This window comes from Vulpes vulpes, chromosome 13, assembly GCF_048418805.1.
Source record: "Vulpes vulpes isolate BD-2025 chromosome 13, VulVul3, whole genome shotgun sequence".
Classification (NCBI taxonomy): domain Eukaryota; kingdom Metazoa; phylum Chordata; class Mammalia; order Carnivora; family Canidae; genus Vulpes; species Vulpes vulpes.
In genome coordinates, this window is record NC_132792.1 from 96,965,109 (window position 1) to 96,987,122 (window position 22,014).

Consider the following 22,014-nt stretch of genomic DNA (forward strand, 5'->3'; position numbering starts at 1 on the left):
TTAAGCAAATGCTAATGTTGTATCAGAATGCTTTAGTGCTATTTGGGTTTTTGGTGATTTACTACAAGACAATCTGCTGTGAAGTAAATTTAGAGAGAGGGAGAAAAGGGGAAAAATCATTCTGGTTGAAAGGGAGAAAAAGAAAAAGCCTCTTGACAGAAAAATCAAGGAAAAAGGAATGAGACAGTGTAGGGAGAAGGAGGAAGTGAGAGTGTACTCAAGAGACTGAGCAAAGCCTGAGACACAGAGATAGACAGACGGTGGAGGGACAGACACACACACGTCCGCAGGGGTCCGGCAGGTGGGGGGAGAGCAGGGCCGTAGAGAAATCCCCTAGCCCCAGGATGACATACCCACTTTGTCACTGGACAGTCTCAGACTCGAAGCTAGAGAATAAACCGAGTACAATTTCCAAAAGGGATGAGATGATAACTTCCCCTTCAGTGATAAGGTAAACAGTGTCCTGAAGGGTAAACAAAAAATAAAAAAGCCTTTTTTTTTGTTGTTGTCTGCCTTTGTGCCCTGATGGTTAGCACCGTGCACTGTTATTCACAGACCACAGGGAAGCCCTAAATTTAATTGTTCATGCCTAGCTCTGCTAGAAATAGGCAAAAATAATCAGAACCTCCCTCCTCCCCATTTCAGGGAGACGTGGGGGCTGGGGGAAAAGAAAAGAGGGTGGCAGCTTGAAAGCTGATGAATGAATGCCCTTTATTTATCCTTTGGCAAGATAGGATATGGATATCACAGTGCAAACCTTTCCCGCCTGCTTTCCAATGCTTGCAATCCTGTTAGGAAAGAGGATGTCATTTTTTATACTGAGAGATCACACGTTTCTGCCCTCTCACATTTTTTGATAGGAGGGATCAAAGTGCAATTCACTAAAAGTAAAACTGGGAGTTCTTTATATTTTATAATTATAGTTATTATAATATGTTGAGAAATTGTGAGGTTAATGAGGTCTTAGATGGCTGTTTTACAATATACAAAGACTATTGATAACAGATCATTATCTTGCAATATATACAAATAGTGAATCATTGTGTTGTACACCTGAAACTAATATAATGGTTATGTGTCAAGTACATCTCAATAAAAAACAACAACAACAATAACAACAACTGGGTAATGATGGAGAGAACAGAAAGGTGGGTAAGATAAATAAATACTTTGCTCAGGAGGTATACTTGTCACAAATCACAGCCTTTTCCTTTCTCTTCTCTCTACATTTCACAAAATAAATCAATACATTTCCAAAGGATGAAAGACTCTAAGTGGATAAATGAAAAGCAAACACCTACCATACGAATACACACTCTGTCAAGTGAAAATTACATCCGCACAGAAGAATGCCATGTTAGCTTTCTTCTTGGGTAAACATCTCTATCCTTAACACACTATAGAAGCCGAGGATAAATTTAGTCTTCATGATTAATACAATTAATTATAAGTCTCTGGTTCTTTAGAAATACCTCGGTGACAGCACAGAAGTTTCCATTAAAAGTGTTAGCTACTGCTTCAGAAAAAGTAGGTGCGCTATACCTTACTCTTTTCTTTGCTGAAAACATTTTTTTAAAGGCTTGTTTTATTTTTCCTCTGAACATTATTTTCCTTGATGAATTTGCTGCTTTCTAATGGTGCTCTACTGATATGGAAAGGCTGAGCTCAAAGCCATGGTCGGTCAGTGGATGAGAGTAGAATGGACAGTGAAAGCGTCCATTTGCTTCATGAATACCTGGGAATCTAAAGTATGGGATTCTCAAAACTACTGCCTCTTAAGTCATGCAGGGCTCTCTTTAGAGAGTGAAGCTTAACTACTACCAGTGGGCATGATTTGGGGATGTGACACTTACGCTCTGAAAGAATCAACACACTTCCATGATTTCATTTCACTAAATAACATGATCATGACAGACGTCATTTAGGCTCAAAGCAACCTACTGGAAAGGTCTCTCTTCCATTGTCTTAGCTACTGGGTCCCCATTGGGGGCTATTATTAGAATTGGAATTTAATGTATCTCTTTTCCACTTTAAATTTAACAGAGGGTCGAAAAAGACAGAAGAAAATCAATGGCACATTTCATTAGTTGGTTCTTCTAGTGATGGCAGGCCAATTGCAGGGCTTTGTTATTCATAAAGTATCACAAAATCTCTCCAAATAAATAAAGGCAAAATATGCATGTTGGGATCTGTACTCTCCATGACTTAGAGGACATCCCATTCTCCATCACTTCATTCACATTATACTCCCATGAACTAGCTGTGCCCTGTGCATTATACTTTCCATTATACACTTAAGACGCAAGTACTAAAAGACTGAAAAATGTCCCTTAGAAATGGATGTTTAATTCCAGATCTCCTGCCTTCCCCAGGGTGTGGGGTTGGGGAGAACTCAGGTTGCTCCCAAGTCTGGAGCCTGTATGGCCACAGCTTGTTTTGATGGGGAACTGGACTCCAGAGGGTTTTCAAAGAACTTCACTCCCCTCTCTTTTTTTGCCACAGGAATGCCAGCAATGCTCTATCCATCCTGACCTAGACACCCAAGCATTCGATGCAGTACGTTTTCAAAGATAAGCACTGAGGGGCACCGAGGTGGCTCAGTGGTTGAGCGTCTGTCTGCCTTTGGCTCAGGTCATGATCCCAGGGTTCTGGGATTGAGGCCCACATCAGGCTCCCTGTGTGAAGCCTCTTTCTCCCTCTACCTAACTTTGTCTCTGTGTATCTCTCACAAATAAATAAATAAAATATTTAAAAAAAATCCAGATATAAGCACTTAGGATTTAGGTGGTGAAAAGACCAGAAACTTGAATATAACTATATTTTCACTCTGGAACTTTAGTGACCAGGGTGATCCAAGGGCAATCAATGCATGCCTGATGAGATGTGATGCTGTGGTATTTTCCAGCAGCACCAGAATACTACAGATCCAGATGCTAAGACTTTTAGGCACTCCATGGAGAACAGGAGGCTACAGTAGTGGCATTACCCAGAAGTCATGCTAAATGATTCTGAAGCCTTCTGAAATGCTGTTGGAACAGAATCCAGGGTTAGAATATGACAATGGGTTGCTTGGGGTAGGGGTCTAGAATGAGAAAATGAGTTCCTTTGAGAAGGACAAATAGACTTAAAAAATGGGTTGCATGGGGGTTTAGAGAGATTCCAGTTGAGTGAACTTCTAAGATCTACTTTATTAAACACACACACACACACAACCAAAAAAACTAACAAAAGGCAACTCTTGAAACTCAATTTAAAATGATAGAATACATTAAAACCTGTATTTTCAGAAACCACCCTACACACAAATTTTCTAAGACTTGTGAGATGGGGGTTTCACTTTGGATTAGGATAATAAGCTCTCACTAGAATGAACCTCTGCAGATAGCAACTCTAAATTCTGGGGAAAAAATACAAGCAAAAACAAAAACAAAAACAAAAAACAAAACAAAACAGAACTCCCCAAACTCAACCAATTAACCTGAAGGCACTGGCATGTGAATAAAAGCAGGCATAGTCTAGAGAGTCAACATTTGGAAGAAGGAAATAACACAAAATGAATTTTCCGGTTTTTATAGATTTTAGCTATACATGGATGCTAAGAACCCAATAGAAAACCATTAGTATTTTTGGAGAATTTGAGGCAGGGAGTGAGTAGGGACAGCACAATTCTGTATAAAACCCTGCCCAAATCTCTGGCTGACTTCCAAACCAGACAAGTGCAGGACTGATTGCAAGCAGCAGCTCAGTTAGGGAATTTTTAAAGAAAAACAGCAAAAATCTAAACTGACATTTGAGCTACAGTCTAAGAGGTAGAGTTTGCAGCTTATGTCCAGTCAAGTTATTTGCCTCCTAAGACAAAAATATCCACTTTCTGAAGGAATATAACAGAATCCAAAGTATTTAAAACATAATATTTACTATGTCCAAGATACAATTTTAAATTATTGGGCATACAAAAACAAGATGAAAAATGTGATACATTTTCAAGAGAAAAGAGATCAACTTAGGTATCAAAATAGCATCTGAGAATTTTAAAGCAGCCATTATAACTATGCTCAATGATATAAAGGAAAATATACTCCTCATGAATAAAAACACAGGAAATGACAGCAGAGGAAGTGAATCTATGAAATGCTACCAAATAGAAATTTCAAAACTGAAAAATCACAATTTATTAAAATCACTCTATGGGCTTGAAAGTACAATGAATACAATAATGGAAAAGTCAATGAATATGAAAATAGATCAACAGAAATAATTCATTCTGAAGTGCAAAGCACTGAAAGGAATAAACAGGGGCACTTGGGTGGCTCAGTTGGTTAAGTGTCTGCCTTTGGCTCATGTCATGATCCCAGGGTCCTGGGATTGAGCCCATATCAGGCTCTCTGCTCAGTAAGGAGACTGTTTTTCCCTCTGCAGCTCCTCCCCACCCCCGGCTTATGCTTTAATCTCTCTCTCTCTCTAAAATAAATAAATACAACCTTTTAAGAAGAGAGACAGAAAAGAATGAATAGGTCCTCAAGAATCTGTAGGGCAATATCCACACATGGTAATTGTAGTACTAAGGAGAGAGGGGCAAAAGAATCATAAGAAATAATAATTTAAGGAATAATTACTGAATATTTCTTAAAATTAGTGAAAGACACAACTCTACAGATTCAAGAAGCTTAGCAAACTAAGCAGCAGAAAGCCATATTAGCATATCCTTGAAAGTCATGGTAAAGGGAGAATCTTAAAAGTCGAAAACAAAACAAAATAAAACAAATAAGCCCCCAGAAAATATATCGTGTGGGGGAAAACAATGACTTGAATGACCTGTGGCTTCTCACTAGAAACAACGGAGCCCAGAAGATTATGAACCAAAACCCTCCAGGGACTCAAAAGAAGAAAACTCTCAACCTATAATTCCATATTTGCAAAAATATCTTCTAAGAAGAAAGGTGAAATAAAAGTGTCTGTACATAAAAAAATATACACGCAAAAAATGCTGTTAGCTGAATTGATTTGCAATGAGTGCTTCTTCAGGCTAAAGGGGAATTATATTTGGAGAAATCCTGCATCTTCAGGAAAGAATGAAGTGCCTCAGAAATAAATATCTGGTTAACACACACACACACACACACACACACAGCTTTTCATTTATTTTACATATACTTGATCACTTAAGGCAGTAATTACAACATTGTCTCCTGGAATTTATTTTATATGTATATATACACATGAAATCTGTATCATAAATGGATCTATACTGTTACAAAACTTCTACATTTTATGTAAAATGGTGAGATATTATCATGAGGCAGACTATGGAAAGTTAAGGATGCATACTATAATCTCTAGAACTGCAACCAAAATAATAAAACAAAGAAGGGTAGCTGAAAAGCCTACAGATATTCATCAGAGATACTGGACTGTAGTTTTCTTTTTTTGTGCAGTCTTTGACTGATTTAGTATTGGGGTAATGCTGGCCTTGTAGAAAATATTTGGAAGCTTTCCTTTCTCATCTGTTTTTTGGAATTCAATTTCATCACTAGTAATTAGTCTGTTCACATTTTCTATTTCCTCCTGATTCAGTTTTAGAGGATTGTAAGTTTCTAGGAATTTTCCCATTTCTTCTAGGTTGTCCATTTTGTTGTCATGTAATTTTCTGCAATATTCAGATAAATTATAATGCACAAAATTTGCATAATCCTAAAGAAAGTAGGAATGAAGGAAAAAACAGTAATGATAATAATAATGATAATAATAAAAAAGAGAGGAAATATATACAAATAAGAAATGGTAAACTTAAATCCAACCTAATATTTACGTTAAATTATAATGGTCTGGACGTTAATTAAAGGCAGAGATTGCCAGAATGAATAAAGAGGAAGTTCCTATTTGATGCTATCTACAATGGATACTCTTAATATATGAAGGCTGAGAGGTTAAAAGTAAATGGACTGAATGATTATATAACACATAGAGTACAAGCAGAAGGATGTTAGTGTGACTGTCCATAATAAATAAGCTTTAAGATAATACTGCAGAGATAAAAAAAAATTTCATAATGAAAAATGGATCCTTGATCAAGAAGACATAGCAATCATAAATGTGCATGCACTTAAAAAGACTTTCAATATATATCAAGCAAAAACTGACTGAATCTAAGAAAAAAATAGAAAGGTTCACAATCATAAATGGATATTTAAACGTCTTTCTTAGCAACTGATAGAATGACTAGATCCCTCATCACTAGTGACACAGACCATCTGAACAACACTACCAACTACCCTGATCTAATTTATAGCTATAGAACCTTATATTCAATATCTGTAGAACATATCTTGTTTTCTTTTTCTTTTTTTTTTTAAGATTTTATTTATTTATTCATGAGAGACACAGAGAGAGAGAGAGAGGCAGAGACACAGGCAGAGGGAGAAGCAGGCTCCCCACCAGGAGTCTGAGGCAGGACTCGATCCCAGGTTTCCAGGATCACTCCCTGGGCCGAAGGCGGTGCTAAACTGCTGACCCACCCAGGCTGCCCTCATATCTTGTTTTCAAGTGCACATGATACGTTCACCAAGATTGCCCTTATGTTCACTCCTAGAACAAGTGTCAATAAATTTACTGGTATGCTACCTAATCATTATAAAATTAAAGTAGAAATTAATAACAACTGATATCTAGGAAAACTCCAAATATTTGGGAATTAAAAGTACACTTCTAAATAATCCAAGGCTTAAAAAAAAAATCTCAAGGGAAATTAGAGCATATTTTGAACTGAAGGTTACTGAATATTCAACATTTCAAAATTTGTGGGATGCAACTAAATCATTTTTAGAAGGAAATTTATAGATCTAAATGCCTATGAGAGAAAGGAAAAACAGCCTAAAACTAATGATTTAAGTTTTACTTTAAGAAACTATGAAAAGGAGGGCAGATTAAGCCTAAAGTTAGTATAAGGAAGGAAATAATAAATGTAAAACAGAAATCAATTAGAAATAGAAATCAAATCATAGGGAAAATTAATGAAATCAGAAGTCTATTCTTTGAAGAGATCAACACAATTAATAAACTTATTTAGACTCATCAAGAAAAAAAGGATAAAAATTTCCAATATCAGGAATTAAACAGTATCACAACTGACCCTATGGACACTTAAAAAACAAGAAGAGAATATTATGAACAACTGTATATCAACAAATTTGACAGAAAATTAAGCAGAAAATCTGAGCAGCTGACTTTGATTTATGAAAGAAATTGAATTCATTAAAGAATGAAGGAGGAAGGAAGGAAGAAGGGGAACTAACTCCAGGCTGAGAGGGTTTCATTGGTGAATTCTAACATGCATTTAAGGAAAAAGTAACACCAATCTTAAATTCTTTCAAAAACTCTTTTATGAGGTTAGAATAATTCTAATACCAACTCTGAAAAAATATAAAATTTATAGGCTTGGTCTACATCCAGAATGAAATCACTTAGTCATGTTTATATACTAAAAGGGATATTGATGGATCAAAAAAAAAATAAAGAAATGAAAACTAACTGGAATATTTCACCCTTTCTTATTCCTATCCCTGTATCTATTTAATAATAAATAGATCAACCTCTTTAGAATTGAAGACTGATCTGTGCACAAATGCCTTGGGCTCTCTTCTCACTTTTGGAGCAGTCTCTTCTCATTAGGCAGGCATTTTTACCTCCTGTGTGCAGTAAGCCACTGGAGATGTGGTGGGGGGCAACGCAGAATAGCCTAGCTTTGCTCAAGGAGGCAGTAAGAAACCTGATTCTGGTCACAGGTCACTTACACATTCAAATCTATAGTAAAATTTATTGGTAGTAAAATTCATATTTTGGTTTAAAAACTATGTGTGTGTGTGTGTGTGTGTGTGTGTGTGTGTGTGATTTCACTAAATTTGTTTTCAGTTATTCCCTTAAAAAGAAAATAGGGTGAAAATGAAGAAGGGTAGTTTTAAACATTTTTAGAAGACATGAAATATCTGCAGGTGGAAGCAGGAAACGAGGAGTCTAGTAACTACTCCCCCTGTTTCCACATGGGGATGGGAAGGCAGGGAGGGACAAGAGTAACACTGAAAATTATTACAGGATAATAATATTTCAAAAGGTTCTACCAAACAAGCAGAAAAAGTATTTGCAAATAGTGTAGAACGTAGCTGCTCTAAAGAATGGAGGGGCTTATAACTGTAATGTCAGGGTGACAGAAATCTTTTTGTCTCTTCCCTGGCCATTCCAGGGAAGTCAGTGCCTGACTTGAGCTGATGCTACAGAAATATCTTCTCATCACTGGAACTAAGATCTTGCTTTGTAACCTTGCTTTGTATCTTCCGGCGATAGCTCTCAAAGTGGTGGTCAATGGGCATTTAAGCAGTAATTGTTCTGATCAAGGCAGAATAGCAGGAACCAGGTTTACCTGAAACACTAAGAAAAAACGGACAAATTATGTGAAACACTTTTAAGACACTGGACATGAGGCAGTGCAGGGCAGTGATCTCTGAAGGAGGAAAAATGTGTGAGGTGAGCCCCAAATTGCCCAGCTCACTGTATGGAGAGTTTTCAGCCACATGTGGGGAGGGGGGACCAGGGTGAACCTGGACGTCTTCCAAGCTGGCAGGCCAGGGAGTCTAAGCAACTGCTCCTAGAGCAGAGTTCCAGAGGAGGATCTTTAGGGGATCCTCCCTGAGTCTTATGCTAAATGTTGATCTGTGCTTGCATATAAGGAAGCTACCAGAAGCCAAGCAAAATCCTTCCTGAGAGAAGCAGAGGGAAAATTTCCCACAGTTCACACAAGGCTGTTCCCATAAGTCAGAGCAGAAAACCTCTTGCTTCAATATCTTCATTGCATTGAGTATTCAGAAAGGCACTGGCTCAGCAGGGGGGAAAGAATTCACCTTAAATTAATGGTTGCTCTGATCCCACAAACACATATACATACGTACATACATAAATACCTTGAAAGGATAAAATTGTTACCAAGTAACTTAAATGCTGCTGAGAACAAAGCTCAAGAATATTTACATAAATTAAAAAATATCTAGCACCTACCAAGGTAAAATTCACAATATCTGACAGTTAGTAAAAACTCAGTAAGTATACAGGAAAATGCAATGTATAAGTCACAGACAAAAGCCAACAGGCACAGAAAAGTCACAACTGATAAAGTTAGCAGACAAGGACATTAAAAAAGTGAAAACTATATTCCATGTGTTCAATAATGGATGAAAGATTGAGTGTACTTAAGAAAGACATAACATACATAGAAAACTCTTTTTGAACTTTAAGTGACAAAAAATACACTGGGTGGATTTGACAACAGATTAGACATCACAGCAGAAAAGATTAATGAATTTAAAGACATGGAGATAGAAATTATCACAAGTGAAACACAGAGAAAATAAGGACTGTAAAAAACCTGAACAAAGCATCAACAAACTGTGAGCAAACTTCAAGCAGTCTGATTTATGTGTATTTGGAGTCTCTTAAAGGAGATATACAAATATACTTGCAAAACAGGCAATTTTTGACTGACTGTCATGGACATTCAGGTTATCTGAATATGTTATAACTCTCTATATTTAATGATTTTAAGTATATACTATTTTCTGATATGGTAACTGAAAATATACTATGACCAGAAATGTCTTTTAAAAGAAGTCCACATTAAAATCTGGAATCATGCATATTCTATCAATAGTTGAGTGGTTTTTATAATACATTCAAGAGGTAAAGTAAGTTCTAATATAAATTTATCTCTCACTTTTTGTGCACCTGAACAATAGAAAAAAATTGGGGTCACGGGTTGTGGAGAAAAACTGGTGAATTGTGGTATGAGTGATGTTATCAGAGAGAATGGAAATTGACAAGTTTTAGATCACAATGGGGAAAAAAGGAAGGAGACCAAAACGTCAGGAACAATAGATCAAATCATTGTGTTGTACACCATAAACTTATAGAATGGGATATGTCAGCTACATCTCAATAAAAGGAAAAAAAAATCAAGAACAAGCTTGAAGATTTGGACACAAAAGATGGTTCAGTTAGGAAAGTGTAATTCATATACACACTCAGACATTCAGAGGTGTCTCAGTTTGCTCAATCATAAAGCACTTTAAGATGAGATCCTACCTACTTCTTAACCTAGTTCTACTTTAAGCAGTCAACATTATACCGACCATTGAAAATATCAACCAGATTTTCCTCTAATTTGGAATTAGACTAATAATTAGAGAGATGAACCGTAATTATCTGCACTGTGCTCTACTTAAGACAAAAAGAAAAAAAGAAACAGACCCTGATTTTTACCTCCAAAATCTGCCTATAGATCACACTATTGTATAGCATAGTGTATTTTTTTCCCATGTGCAGAATGATATCATGGGAGGGTGAAATGTTGGGTCAAGACTCAATTTAAAAGCAAACTCAGAATTGATAAAGAGAAAAATGTAGGGACAAGGGGAAAAGCAACAATAAAAAGGAAACCTTTTGTGCTCAGTTTATATACAAAAATTAATATTCTCTAAGTCAACAAATTTTAGAGCTAAGTTGCCTTCATGCACTCTCATCTCCTAGGGGTAAAGAGATTCACCTGAAATATGCAGGTACTTAAGGGAAGGAGCTGAGATATAAGTATCCTGAATCACAGCCCTTGAGCCCAGTCTGTTGAATCCACCAATTTGCTTAAGAGGAAAGGGAGCATGAATCAACTGTATACATGGATTTCATAAGGGACTCTACTGCACTTTAAATTATATACCACTCAGAAAAAATACTCTTTCTCATATGAGTTTGACCAACTTTGACTTCCTAAACTTTTCATATGAAACATTAACTACATATTTAGTTTAATTTAGTCCATATTAACTCCACTAATTTTGGGTTCTTAGAATTTAGAAGTATTTGAGGGTGGTAGTTTGGATGACCTCATCTTGCTTAAAAGACCTCCTCATGAAAGAAGGAATCTCTTCTTTAACCTTTTGTTAAAGTGGTTCCCTTTATGCCTGTAAGCAATTCAGATTCACCTCATTAATTGTTATTTTCTTAAATTGGCATTCCAGTGTCTTTTCAAGGAGCACTTGAGAAGCTGGGAGCTGGGACACCTGTATCCTGTTCCCAACTCTGCTTGGTACCTGGGTAAGTCACAGAACTGTTACAGAGCTTAGCTTTCTCATGAAAACAAGAAGAGAACAGAATAAGATGTTTCTCTAAATCTCTCTTATTTTCAATTATAAGGATTAGGAGAGCAAGAATATCTAAGAGTCTTCTTTCATTTGTAGTAGCGATCTTATTTTTTTCTTTCCCATTCTTTCCCTTTCTGTACCCATCAACAAGTAGAAGGATCTGTGAAAAGACACAGGGCAGAGATGAGCTGAAGTAACTGTAGTAATTTGTTATATCTTATTTTTTAACACCAGCTCCAGGGCGGCTTCTTTTTCTCTCCTTAGCTTACTAGCCACTTGGGCCTTGCTTCAGAAACTACATAACACAGTAGTAAAAGCACTGGTCATCAGACTTTCTGATGAGCAGTGGGGCAAAATGACATGATAAAAGTAAAAGAATTGGGGCTGCCTTTTTAAATTCATGGTTTAAACATGAGCTAATTTCTTAGCAATCCTTTATTTTTTGCTTTTTGTATTTGTCCTGAACTCTTTTTCCTTCCCCCCTCACTCAGTTTTCCTTCCCTGCTTTTGTGGTTTAGATGTTTCTCATTTGCTAAGCTGCTTTGATCTTATTTTCAATTGTCAGAACCAACAAATGACTTACCTGTTCTGACAGCATTCATAGTAAAATTCCTATACCTCTAAGTGATATCAAGTAAGCAGAAATATTTGGCTCCAAACAAATTAAATAAATATCTTTCTCAAACACGCTCCTCTAGAGTGTTTTTTCTCTTTGCTTATAAATTTTATTTAAATTTTTTTATTTGAATAAACTGGACTCCAAGCATTAATACAGCTTCCAAAGCTCCTCTTTTTAAATGACAGGTGGTAGAAAGGTGTATGTGCAAATGTACTGTTATATAAATCCAAGCTACAATCATCGTAACAGGTAGTTCTACTTCAGGTAGTTTTATATATTGCTTATAGAATTTTCTATTATGCCGTTATTGTTAAAACATGCAACTAAAATTTCTTGAACATGTATGAGCATTGCATATACATAAAAATGACTTCAATTAATTTCCATTTTATGCCTACCATTAGTACTTTAAAAAGTATGCATGCATCAGATATGTGTTTGCGATGTGAATTTACCTTCAATATTTGATCTCATAAATTCAACAGTTTATACCTCAAAGGGAGGGGTGGAGTTTCTGCTGCTTTTATTTACAATGAAAATTGAATCTTAACTGGCCACATGGGAATATGGTAGACAATAATCTATGGTTGAACATTAGTCTTAGTATTTATCTAATTTATTGATTAAATGAAATGAGGTCTCTGATTCAACTCAAGAGTTTGTTATTTTACATTTTTCAGTTTGTAGAACAATTTGATTAACAATAAATTTCAAAAGAGTCTATTGATGTTGAGCAAATATGGCCTAATACTAAGAGATATCAAGACATACCTTAGGCTCAATTGATTCAATTTCTCTTTCTATAATGAAACAATAACCAGTGAATCTTTTGGAATAGGCCGCGTGTGTGTTTGTATGTGTGTGTGTGTGTGTGTGTGTGTGTGTGTGTGTAATGGTGTCATAAATTTTCTGAGGAAATTCTCCAGGATAGATTTAGTTTTCAAAAAAAATTTTTTTTATTATGAATAGAAAGGTATGAATTGGCTATGGTTTTGCTATTGTTTCTAAGGAACAAACTTGATGTTAGTTTAAAGTAGCTGGCACTTTAAATTTTAATGCAGGTATCAGCCTCTATTTTGCAAATGTTTGACCATTACTTGAATGCAAAATTAGGAAATGGTATATTTTTATCTTACACTGTATTTCTAGCTATAGCAAACTTTTTGACACTAGTACAATTTTTGTGCACTGTATCCCCCTTCAATGGTCCTCACAAATGTCATTTTTGCCTCTATGTACTTTTTAAACTTAGGAATTTGGATCCTAGGAAGAGTCTTGAGAAACAGGAAAGATTCTTCCAGGACATCTCATAGGAATAAATAACACTGAAAACTTGAAAGTGAATTTGACTGCCCACTAATAGAGACCACATAGTAATACATCAGCAATTTTGTCAAATCCCTGAACCCATTTCCAGGTCTCACAAGCAATCTGGGATTTCTCAGTACCTTTTTTTTTTTTTTCCTCCCAAACATCCCTCTCTCCTTTCCTAGCTCCTAACTTTGCGGACTGCAAACCCATAAATGAAGCCAGGCTGTTGTTGATATTATGCTTATATTCTACACAGTAATGTCACAAATTTAAATGAAGCAGTATCTACTCTATGTTCCAGCTCCTCAAATGAATAGTTCATTCCATATAAATAGAGAGATTATTAATAACTACATTCTGCTTCTCTATTTCCCCAGTGCTTTCAATTAGTTACACAGATATTTATTTCCTGCTCTTTACCTGTGTACTATTTAAAAATCTTTATTCCACTGAAAAGCAGTTCTGTTTTCTGGAAAAAAGTAGTGACTCATGAGTAACATTTGCTTCCTGGGGACTATTAAAAGGCTAAAGAAGAACCACATACAAACACTCAAGAAACATCTATGCAAAGGGATGGCAGTCTTTAACACTTTGAGATTTTCCTACATAGAAGACAGATATGATAACACAAATCTTGGAAATTTGGATAAAATTTTAGTTCTAACACTTACAGGGATTTGTCTGTATTTGGAATGTCACATAAAATTAAAAATAAACACAAACTGAAGAATTAAAATAATGTAACTGGTTGCACTTGTATTTTTTGGCACCATAGGGAAAGGGCACCTCACTCTGATAGCCTTTAGCAACACAAAATTGGATCAGCCATTTGACCCCTCTAGGATTTAGTTTATTCACATCGGCCAAGTGATTCATTAAGTCTGTTCCTGATCTAAAAACACTGTGGGCTTGTATTATTAGTAGGAAATTCTTTAATAAAGCTCAGATTGATGAATGTTATAAAAATTACTTCAAATACAAAGACAAGCCAGACCTCCAGTGACTAAAGGGGCTGGATGGACAACTGTAGGAGGAAGAACGAAGTGAAAGCCATGCTTGGGGGTGATGAGTAATCAGTTGGAACTGAAAAGGGGATTTTCCTGGGGATAAATGCAACAATCTTAAAATAGCAAGAAAAGCCAGATTGTTGATGCCCTTGGATTCTAGATAAGAGGTTTAGATTTTGGTCTGTAGGCCATAGAAGTGTGATAAGAGACAGAATGGGAGAGGGATAAGGAGGACTGGTGACCCTCCAGCAGGGTAATCATAACAATGGCTGAATTTTATTAAGCACTTACTGTATGTCAGACATTGTCCTACATCCTTTACATAATTAACTCACTAATGTAATGGAAGCAAGAACTCTGTGAGTTTGGTACTAATTTCTTTTTGTTAAGGAAAACTGAGGGAAAGGAGATTTAAGTAACTTGTCTAAATATAAACACAAAAATATTTTAGAAAAAAAAGGCCTATAAAAGATGAGATCCAGATTGATTTGGAGAGGAGTGGACATATATGAATTTATTTTCAGAAATTTAATTGTTGAAAAAAATTATTGTATTGAACAAATGTGTGCACTTTTAAAGTATGGTGATCATTATGACAATGAAGTTTTATTTGTGGAAGAGAAAAATATATGCACAGTGTCATAGCCATGTTTATGAATTTATTAGAGTGCATGTATTTAAGAAAAGCAAATCTAAAGCAAAACAAAACAAAACAAAATCCTCACCCAATCCAAAACAGACCTGATTATTTGGTTTGTGACATATCTATGTGAAACAATGACTAGGGAATTCTTCCAAACATTTAAGGAACAAATGATACCAATTCTCTACAATCTGTCTCAGAAAATAGAAGCAGGGGAAACATATCCAACTCATTCTATGAGGCCAGTATTACCCTAATACCAAAACCAGACAAAGATATTACAAGAAAGAAAACTACAGACCAATACATCTCATGAACAGAGATGTAAAAATCCTTAAAAAGATAGTAGCAAATTGAATCTAACAATGTTCAAAAGGAATTACACACCGTAACCAAGTGGGATTTTTCTAGGTATGCAAATTAAGTTCAACATTAAAAAATCAATTAATGTAATTCATCACATCAACAGGCTAAAGAAAAGTCATACAATCACATCAATGGATAAAGAGAAAGCACTAGACAAAATCCAATACTCATTCATGATAAAAAGTCTCACCAAACTAGGAACAGAATGGAATGTCCCCAACTTCATAAATAGTGGCTACAAAAACCCTACAGCTAATATACTAATGGGCAGAAACCAGAAGCTTTCTCTCTAAGATCTAGAATGAAACAGAGATATCTCCTTTTTAAACTTCTATTCAATATCACACTGAAAGTATTGGCTAATATGATAAGACAAGAAAAAGAAATATGAGGAATACAGATTGTAAAGGAAGAAATAAAACTGCTTTTTGTATTCAGAGGACATGACTATGTAGAAAAATCTCAAAATATTGACCAAATGGGCAGCTCCGGTGGCACAGCGGTTTAGCGCCGCCTGCAGCCCGGGGTTTGATCCTGGGGACCCTGGATGGAGTCCCACGTCAGGTTCCCTGCATGGATCCTGCTTCTCCCTCTGCCTGTGTCTCTGCCCCCCTCTCTCTCTCTCTGTGTCTCTATGAATAAAAAAATAAAATCTTTAAAAAAATATTGACCAAAAAAAAAAAAAAAACCCTTCAAGAACTAACGTGATTATAGCAAGTTTGCAAGTTATAGGGTTAAATATACAAATTGTACATCAATTACTTTCTGATATATAAGCAGTTGGCAGTTAAAATTTGAAATTAAAAACATACTATTAATATGAGTATCCTCAAAAAGAAATACTTAGGTATAGAACTATACAATTCTAATAAATTTTTTTAAAAGATCTAAATAAATAGAAAGTTATTATTCCATGTTCATGGATGGGAAGACGCAATATTGTTAAAATGCCAGTTCTTCCCAAAATGATCTACAGATTCAATGAAATCTCAGTCTAGATTCCAACATGTTACTTTGTGAATAGCAACAAAATAATTCTAAAGTCGACATGAAAAAGCAAAAGATCTAGAATAGCCAACAAAATATTGAAGAGCAGTCAGAGAAATGATTTAACCAACTTCACATTTACTATACAGCTACACTAATCAAGATAGTACTGGTGAAACAATAGACAAATAGATCAATGAAAGAAAACGGAGCACCCAGAAATAGTTAACTGGTCTGTGACAAAAGAGCAAAAGCAATTCAATGGAGGAAGGATAGTTTTTTCAACAAATATTGCTGGAACAACTGGACATCCACATGCAAAAAACAAACAAACAAACAAACAAAATAAACAAACCTAGACACAGATTTATACCTCTCATAAAAATTAACTCAAAATGAATCATAGATTAAATACAAAATACAAATGTAAAAATGTCCAGAGGCAATATAGGTGCAAATCTAGGTACTAGCATTTGGCAATGAATTTTTAGATACAAAAAGAAAAGCAAGATCCATGAAACAAAAAACTGAGAAGTCGGACTTCATTTAGCTCTGCTAAATATTAAGAGAATGAAATGACAATATTAAGAGAATGAAAAATAAGCCATGGACTGTAAGAAAATATTTGCAAATGCATGCCTGATAGAAGGACTTCTATCCAAAACATGCAAAGAAATATTAAGATTCACCAGTAAGAAAAAAATTTAAAAGTGGGAAAATGATCTGGACAGACTCTTCACTTACTTGGGCAAATAAACATAATGAAAAGATGCTGAAAATTATTTACCATTAGTGAATTCCAAATTAAAACAATGAGATACTATTAAATACCTATTAGAATGACTAAATTCTCAAATACTAGCAAAACCAAATGCTGACAAGGATGCAGAGCAACAGGAACACTTAGTCATTGCTGGTGGGATGCAGAATGGTATAGCTCCTTCAGGAGACAGTTTGAGTTTCTTACAAAGCTAGACATAGTATTAACATATGATTCAGCAATCACTTTCCTATATATACCCAAATAGTAAGAAAACTTATGTCCATGCAAAAACCTGGACATGGATGCTTACAGCAGCTTTATTCATAACTGCCAAAATTCAGAAGAAACCAAGATGTCCTTCAGTAGGTGAATGGATAAACTAACTAGTATATTCATACAATAGAATATTATGTAGAAATATAAAGAAATGAGCTAGCTATCTGGGGGAAAAAAAGAGAAGTAAGCTATCAAACCATCAAAAGACATGGAGAAGGCTTCAGTGTAAATTACTAAGTGAAAGAAGCCAATATAATAAGCAATATAACAAGGCTACATACTACATGATTCCAACTAGATGACGTCCTGGCAAAGGCAAAACTATGGACACATTGAAAAGGTAAGTGTAGGGGATCCCTGGGTGGCGCAGCGGTTTGGCGCCTGCCTTTGGCCCAGGGCGCGATCCTGGAGACCCGGGATCGAATCCCACATCAGGCTCCCGGTGCATGGAGCCTGCTTCTCCCTCTGCCTGTGTGTCTGCCCCTCTCTCTCTCTCTCTGTGACTATCATAAATAATAAAATAAAAAAATTAAAAAAAAAAAAAAAGAAAAGGTAAGTGTTGCTAGGGGTTCTAAGCAAGGGGGAGAGGGAGGAAGTGGTACAGAACAGGGGATTTTCAGGGCAACGAAACTGTTTAATTAACAACAATTAACAATAATGTATGGTTGACAAATGTATAATAAATGTACCCCACCAATGAAGATACGGGAATTTGTATGTGGGGTGGGGTGGAGGGAGTATAGGAAGATTCTCTGTACTTTTTGTTCAGTTTTTCTGTAAACTTAAAACTGCCTTAAGAAATAAAAGATATAAATTAAAAAATAAAATTAATGTAAAACAGACACCCACTTCCCCCCTTTTTTGGTCTGTGGCAAATGTATGTGGGAAAAACGAATAGCACCATCTGAAAAGTCTGGCAGTAGCCAGAGAGAACCAAGCAAGCATATAGCAGAGGGAAGATTCCTCCTTACTGTTCCTCTAGGTTCCAATATTGCCCCTCAATCTACACTGATGCCAGAATGACTCTGTTACAAGAAAATCTGAACATGTCACACTCTCTGCTTAAACTTCCTCAAGGAAACCTCTGGGCTGCAAGATAAAACATAAACTCCGCGGCATGGCGCACAAGGTCCATAACAGTCTGGGAGGTTCCACTCTTCTATGTACCTAGAGTTCATCCCCCCATCCCCCACCTTCCCTTATAATTCCCCAAGAGATTTAGCACAAACAGGAAAGTCCTTCTCTGGCTTTGCAATCTCCTGCTCATTCTTTAAATATCAGTTAGGGAGTTCCTTTCTGATCAAGTCTTCTCTGAGCTTCCCATAGGACAAGCACTACACATTCGTTTGCATAGCTGGCACCTCATTTGACTCATAAGTTCCTTTAAAGGAACTCATAAGTTCCTTTAGAGAACCACCATGTAGTATTTGTCTTATGTCTTGAGTATCTAGCTCAGACCCTACTATGTATAGTAGGTGTTGAATAAATCCTTGTTGAATAAACAGGCACTGAATATTGAAGCTCTGATGCACCACAACCTCCATGGTAATATCTTCTAGCTAGTATTTTAACAGTTTACACTTCTTTAATTAATTCTCACTTGTATATATAGTGAACTCTTGATTATCCACAAGAGGATTATCTACATTGTAGTTTAGTGTAGCAAATCTTACTTTTAACTTCTTGTTGACATCACCAGCTGTTTACTTATGTCCTTCATTGACATTGTCACCAATTGCATTTACTTTTATTCCTGTATGTAGCTAAAAGCAGGGCAGAAGTTAGGAAGAAAGAAATTTTTAAAGAAACAAACATTGATTTGCCTCTCCTTACCTAAGATTCTGGGCTTAACAATGCAAGAGATCCCGAAGACAAGAAAAAGAGGAAACCAAGAGAAGCCTGAATAATTCTTTATCCTAACCTACAAATTTTTTAATGGCTTTGAGGATACGTTACTTAACAAATAATACTATATTTCTGTATATACTATTTATTTAATGTCTATTATACTAGTGTTTTAGACTTCTAACATCTTCAGTTTCTTTGCATTTAGCAACCTGAAGATAGCGCTACATGGCAGGATGTTTAGGAATAAAACAAGAGGAGCTGCATACTCGTAAAATAATCATATATTAAAAACTCTGTTCAGTTCCAAAAGAAAAACCATCTTAAATTTCAGATGCTAGTAAAGATAAGAAATAAATAATCTGGGGCACAGTCTTTTTTTCTTGTTTTATGTTTTTCTGAGTATGTTATATGAAACTATTTTTTAATGTCATTTACATTAAACTCTTGAGCTTCTGACTGTGCCTTAGATTCTTCTGAAGGCCTCCGGTAGTGATTCTTCTTTTAAATTTAAAAGCCTAATGAACCCAGATTTTCAAAAGTAGCTAATATTGGGTTGAGGGCCAAACAATATAATGATGCAGAGCTACTTGCATTATTCCTGGAGCTATTTGATTTTGACAAGCCCACATTTGGTAATTAACATGAGAATGCCCCCTTGGGCCGTTCTCCTGTTAGCTAAAATATCTTATAAATTACTGTAATAAAAGGCGAAAAAAAGGAACATGCTGCCTGTCAATGTTTCAACTTATCTAGCAAGAGGAGGAGACAAAGCCTTGATCTGGAAACCTACAAATGCCAAACGGGAGTGTAAATTCTGCCGTCTGCCCCAACACACGAGAGAGAGAGTTGCCCATTCAAGAGAGGGATCTGTGCAGACAGAGTTGACTAAGTTCCCAAAGTGAAAGGTGTGTCGGTCCTCTGCAGAGGTAGCATTTCTATGTTTCACAATTGTACTTCATCGCTGATAGCACATCATCAACCACATGACAGGCCGCTGGACACAGCATCTATAACTGAAGCAGCAGCTTCACATATTCCGTTCTTAAGTCTCTTGGCAGAGTTTAATAATAAATAATACCATCTACCGATGATGTAAAATAAAATAGTCTCATTTATTATAGTAATCTAGATGAATGTATTAACATGGCCATAATATAGATTCTATGTGCATTTGTGGTCAGGAGTCAAAGCTCTCTCCTCACTATCTCTCTTTGCTCCCATCTGGCTACAAGCTCAGAATGAGCTAAAGGAATGGGAAGTGGACAAATGATCAGGTTTTATAGTTTATTTTCTTGCGGCTAAGACTTAACAGTGACGTAATTCTCATTCTGGCAAAGAGCAGTAACAATCTGACTCCTTCCTTAGAACTGACTTTTAAAATTCTTTCAGTCCACACTTTTTTCCCTGTTTCACCCACAAGCAATTTTATCATCCCATTATAGACACACAGGCCACTAAGAGATAATACAACACAACAAGTAATATACTCTTCATAGGCAATGGAGACTGTCGTGTGTCTACACATATTTTTATATGGGTATCCTATGAGTAGCTGGTAATCAGGTAGAGGTATATGCAACAAATGCATCTAAAAATAAACTTTATTTTCTCACGCTAAAGTTTTAACTACTGTGACCTAACCAACCTTTATTATCATCAATTTACTTTAATCTGGGACATTAACCATATTATTTTGAGTCAGCAGCAGCTGCTGATTGAACAATAGTTTTCTGTGTTCTATTAGGGTCTTTTTTTTTTTTTCTTGACTTCAGTTAAAGGCCTGAGGGAATCAATGAGTATAAAATGTAGACTTATTGATAAAAATTCTGGGCCGGCAATAGAATCTAGCTCAAAAATAGCTGTGTTTAATCCATAGCAGACATAATTTGCTACTACTGCTGAATTTTAACAGGAACGGATCCAAAAGCATGTCAGTGTTCCCATTTTTGTGCCACAGAGTAATGACATTTAATCAGGAATATTACTACACTCTTTTGGTGACAGCTGAGACACGAAACCAGCCAGCTGATGCAATTCCTGTCTTATTGTTGGCAGCCTATAAGCAGCAGCCACAAACAGGAAGCTGCCTTACCTTGTGTGTATCACCAGAGGAAACTTTATAGAACAAGGCTTGCAGATAGATCGCGAACGGAGTCCATCATGTTTCCTAAAGACTTCTGGAACCATCCTAATTTCCACCTGTCCCTGTGGCCATAGGAAGCTTAAAGAAGAAACTGTTCTAGATCTTTTAATGCAATAGCACTGCAGTCGCCAGGTGTGAGGCAACATGAGGTTTGCAGAGTATAACCGCCATAGCTCCTGCTCAGTTAGATCGATGGTCTATAATTACCTGGGAATTACTTGGACACAAATCAATGGTGTATTACGTCCCATTCATAATGAGCAGGATAACTTTTGCCTGGTCTGTGAACGTCACGATAGAGACAATATCCCCATCTGCTTACTGTGCCTTCCTCTGCCTGCCGAAACTGCAACTGATTCAGCTCAGGAGGGCTGGGGACATGGGAAGAGGACTTCAGACAGGGAGGGAGCAGAGCTGCGTGCATTCCAACTCAGCAAACAGCCTTCAGTGCAGTAGTGGTAGGTTTTCACTCAAGCAGATCTGCACTACTAAGATTGACATCTCAGAGATAAAAGGCTCTGCATTCCATTAGATGTCATCAGCTCGGCCAGCCTCCTCCCCTGGCCACACCCCAAGGGATCAAGCCACATTTTGATGACATCCATCAAGCTCAGGACTCCAGCTCAACAGTTTGCAGTAATTTCTCCATCTTACAGCTATCACTGAAAGGGGTGGGGGGTGGGGTGCGGGGAGGAGTCCAGGCCAGTGGTGGGGAGGGGTTGCTTGGTACCATTTGATCAAACACGGAACGTGCAGCCCCATAACTAAGCTGCCACAAACACACCACTCTATCCTGTAATACTTCTTAAAAGTAAAGGAACAGAGCTGGAGTCCTGCTGGATTTCCCTTAGCAACCTGACAGGAGCCCACAAGG

General features: G+C 36.5%; 1 protein-coding gene across 8 annotated transcripts in view; it reads right to left on the bottom strand.

Annotated features, from left to right (window-relative positions):
- Window positions 1–22,014, bottom strand: part of ZNF521 (zinc finger protein 521) — a 275,219-nt gene that overhangs the window by 49,163 nt on the left and 204,042 nt on the right. The gene's annotated exons all lie outside the window — the stretch shown is intronic.